Source organism: Chrysochloris asiatica, unplaced genomic scaffold (assembly GCF_000296735.1).
Source record: "Chrysochloris asiatica unplaced genomic scaffold, ChrAsi1.0 scaffold00050, whole genome shotgun sequence".
NCBI classification, from domain to species: domain Eukaryota; kingdom Metazoa; phylum Chordata; class Mammalia; order Afrosoricida; family Chrysochloridae; genus Chrysochloris; species Chrysochloris asiatica.
In genome coordinates this window covers 14941195-14945966 of record NW_006408568.1, presented here as the reverse complement: position 1 = coordinate 14945966, position 4772 = coordinate 14941195, and the positions used below count along the sequence as shown (strand labels likewise).

Below are 4772 nucleotides of genomic sequence, written 5' to 3'. Positions count from 1 at the left end.
ATCTTATAGTCCAGGAACAGGGACCTTAGGACCATCAAGGGAGAAGATCATGAACGGGATATGGGACACCAGAAAAGGAGACAGGGATGAGGATATGGAGAAGTAGAACAGCTGAGGACTCTAGCCTCATGGAAAGAGAAAAGCTGTGTCCTGGCAGCCAGGAGGCAGGCTTGCAGAATGTGCCCTTTAGTTGTTTAAATGATTATGTATTCCTGAGTGTTTTTGCATACACCTGCCCTCCAAAAACAAAACATAGGGAATAGAAGCAAAAATACTGTTGAACGATGATGAACAGAAGAGACTGTAATCATTGCAATGAAATAATGAGTGTAAAACCTATATTCTCCCATGTAAACTTGTTGGAAGCAGCTGAGCTGAAGGTCCCTGACTTGGGGGTAGTTTAACCGATGGATTGCAACTAAACAGTTGTGGTCCAGAAGCTCGGGCTGCTTCCAGGTCAAGCCTCACCCCTGAGGAACCTCCAGGGAACTTGAAACTTCTTTCTTTGTATTTAGCTGTGTCCTTTGGCTCAGCCTGCACAACTTTCTAGCCGCCCTATATCTGTTTCCTTAGCAACTACATTCTTCGGATGAAGTCCCACTTACTGCATTCATCAAAACACCAGACGTTATTCTTTTCCCTGCCCTCAAGCACCTCCCCTTGAGCTGTGTATAAAATAAACTTGCTGTCTTGGTCAGTGTCACGGTATCTCTATCACAGTGCTGTGGCCCACCTTGTCCCAACTTTTCTATTTTCACTTGTGTCTTGTGTCTTCCTTTTATTTCTAATCTCTCATTGCCCCTACTCGGGTTTAATCTCTCTGTGCAGGTTGTGGAGAAAAGCCAGTTGTCAGACACGGCATAAACTATCACTCAATTCACAATAAAAACATAAAGAAAAAGAAGATGGCAGGCTATTTGCCCGCAATGTCTCAGATTCATTCTGAAGGAACTGAGAACTTAAATTTTCCAAAATATCACAAAGACCATCTGATTCCCCACCTCCCACCCCAGCTCCTGCAACATAAATGCCCAGTATACCAGGGTTTGTGGGATACAATCCATGAAATCACCTCACCTACAACAACTACAGGCTGGAAGGGAACCTGGGCATCAACAACCGGGTCATGGCATTCTCTGGTATTACAATCCCAAAGCCAATGATGTCTTACATGAGTTAGAGCAGAAAGGTCTGGGACCAAGTTAAGGTTTCCAACCCTGACCTAAAGTTGTAGCAGATTGGCAAGATTATTGGTGGCATGTGGCGAGATCTCACTGATGAAGAAAAGCCAAACAAATTTGAGACAGAGAAGTTAGGATACAATGAGTCTATGAAGGCCTATCGTAATTCCCCTGCATACCTTGCATACATAAATGCAAAAAGTCATGTAGAAGCTGCTTTAGAGTAAGAAAGTCTACAGAGACAGTCTCACATGGAGAAAGGAAAACTTTACATGAGCATTCAGCCTGCTGAAGATGCAGGTGATTATGATTATGATTACGCATACCGTCACCGCCCATTTCCAGAGAAACCCTCGCCTCATCAGTGAGATCCTTAGAGTGTGGTGCCAGATATCCAGTCAGTTGTCAACAACAGCTAGAATGCAGGTCCTCAAATGAAAGGTCCAGTCCTTAATGGTTTATCAGCAAAAGCTTGAAGCTTAACTTCTTCAAATAGTGGAAAAAGAAGAGGAAATTCCTGGAAAGCACAGACTCATGTAACAATGAACTGAAAAGGCTACGTGGTTTGAAGGTAGATGTGGACATGGAGAAAATTGCAGCTGAAACTGCAAAGGCAGAGAACATGCCTGCCAAAGGCAGGAGGAAAGGGAGAAAGAGGCCGCAGAGCTGAATGCAGTCAGAGCAGCATTGTTCCTGAGGAAGAGCAAGCAGCTCACAAAACGGAAGAAAAGAAGGAAGATGAGAACATTACAATGCAGACAGAGGAGACCCACCTTGAGAAATGACAGCCAGCAGAATGGTGAAGAAGCCACGTCAACTCCTAAGGACAAGAAGAGAGGGCAGGAAGGAGTTGACATTATGGTGGAGGAAGGGACCAGTGACAGTAACACCGACTCAGAGAGCAAGAGTGCAACTGTGGAGGAGCCACCAACAGCTCCCATCCCAGAAGAGGACAAAAAAGGATAAATGTTGCCTTGTTTTGTGTGCTCCAAATACTTTTTTAAATGAAATAATGCGTTTTTGAGTTTAAAAACGAATATGGTAGACATACATTCAGTCTCTGTACCAAAAAGAATTTGTCAATGCTCAACCATTTCAAGAGGTGCCATATGTTTGGGAACCAATGATATTGCAGTTGGAAACTGCACTGAAGGCATTGGCAAAAAATGAAGCTCCAGGTATTGATAGACTACAAACTGAAATCTTTCAACAAACTGCTGCAGAGCTGAAGGAGATTACTCAGCTAAGCCAAGAAATTTGAAAGTTATCTACCTGGCCATTTTGTGCCTAGTCTTAACCAGTGGAATGAGAAAAGCATCAAATAATATCATTAATGTTATATTATCTCACCATACTTATTCAATTTTTTGCTGAGCAAATAATCCAAGGAGCTGGATTATACGAAGAAAAACATGGCCTCATAATCAAAGGAAGGCTCATTAACAATCTCTGATATATAAATGATGCAACTTCACTTGCTGAACATGAACAGGACTTAAAATACTTACTGATGAAGATAAAAGACTACAGCCTTCTATGTAAGACCTTACATTGATGGTATAGCAATATAAGGAAAATAAAATTCCTCACAACTGGATGAATGTATAAGATCACAATAAATTGAGGAAAGAGAGAAGTTGCTAAAGACTTCAATTTGCATGAATCTACAATCAACACTTACAGAAGCAGTAGCCAGGGATTTGAATGACAGATTGCACTAGGCATGTCTGCTGCAAAACACCTCTTTAAAGTATTAAACAGCAAGGTTGTCAGTTTGAGGACTAAGGTGCTCCTTACCCAAGCCATGATATTTTCAGACACCTCATATGCATGTGAAAGTTTGAGAATTGCATAAGGAAGATCAAAGAAGGATCGATGCATTTGAATCATGATGTTGGAGATTAACACTGAAAGTACTATGGACTTCCAGAAGAAATGAATCTGTGTTGGAAGTACAGCCTGAATGTTTCATAGAAGAGAGGATAGTGATACTTCATCTCTCATATCATGTTATCAGGATGGAGCAGTTCTGGAGAAAGACATCATGCTTTGCAAACTGGAGGGTCAGAGAAAAAGAAGACCCTCAATGAGATGGATTGGAATAGTGGCAGCAACACTGGGCTCTAACATAACAGTTATAGGTTGGCACAGAACTGGGCAGTGTTTAGTTCTGTTGTGCATAGAGTGGCTAAGTTGGAACTGACGAAATGGCACCTAACAACATACTCTTAGGGACATATGACAGCACTAAAGTGTTAAAATAACCCCTTCTTTGAGTGACAACTGCTTTTTTTTTTTATTCAGAGAAACTTTGTTCACTAACACATAGACTATGGGAAACTGTGCTGTTCGAAGTTATATCAGTAAGAAAGAAACCTCCCACTTTTGCCTAGAGCATCTAGCCACTCTGGCAGAGAGAAGTCATCTTGATTTACAACATAGTAACAGAGCTTCCAATAAGGCATTCCAGTGCACAACATTCCACATCTGTTGTTACTGTTTCCAATATAAGAGGACCTGGGGTCCTAATTTCAGTCCAGACTTGATGTTGACCCCTTTACAGAACTCTGCTGTGAGACTATCAAAACACTGCTTCATGCATCTAAACACCATCCGTCTCCAGAATCGTTTATTAACTCTATTATTTGGTTTGGTGAGGAGCATCCCAGTTCCTCTAGTGCATGGCCTTCCTTATTGCATTGAGCCAATAAACCTGATGGTGTCAACTAAAATATTGTTCCTGGGGGTTGTAGGCTAATTGGGCTAGGACACTGAGTAACTAATATTAATCAATAAACCATACTGCTATTTTTATTGCTAAGGTAACTTGTGGCATAATGTCTTCATTCACTAGTGGTTTATTGTTGCGGTTAAGTGCCATCAAGTCGATTCCTACTCATAGTGGCCCTGTACAGGGTTTTCAAGGAGCAGCTAGTGGGATTGAACCACCAACCTTGCAATTAACAGTCTTGTACTTATCTTACAGCACGACACTAGGTCTCCAAGTGGTGCCACATAACATAAATACCACAAATAGATGGCATGCCTTTAAAGAACAGGAATGTTCCTTCTTGCAGTTCTGTTGGCTTAAAGTCCAAACCAGGGTCTCAGTAATATGGGTTTACTCCTGGGCCTGGTTCCTTATTCATAGCTGTCCTCACATGGTGCCCGCCTTCCACAGTATGTGTCCTCTCTTCTTTTTATAGCTCAGAAATGGTTTAGGATACACTTCTATGGTCTTGTTAACGTAACAAGGAAAACCCTGTCCCCAAACAAGATTATATCCACAAGTATAGGAGCTAGGACTCCAACACTTATTTTGGGGAGGTACAATTCAATCCCTAACAATGTGATTAGACATATTCTTCCATGATAAAATACATTTCCCAAAAGGCTGACAGAACAACTACAAGATTTAACATCTACAAGTATGCATGATTGTACATATTTTAATGTATTTATAAGCTAGAACGTCTATCTTTATCAAGGCTTCTAGGAGTGGGATGGCAGTTTGAATTATACAAACCTCTCATTCAAGGACCCAATATCACTCAACACTTGTGTGTAAATTTGGAAATAATTACCCTAGAC

The 4772-nt window shown here is 41.3% G+C and overlaps 1 pseudogene; it reads left to right on the top strand.

Annotated features, from left to right (window-relative positions):
- The first annotated feature begins 979 nt into the window (after window positions 1-979).
- LOC102833644 lies at window positions 980-2147 on the top strand (annotated as a pseudogene).
- Window positions 2148-4772: the final 2625 nt, after the last annotated feature.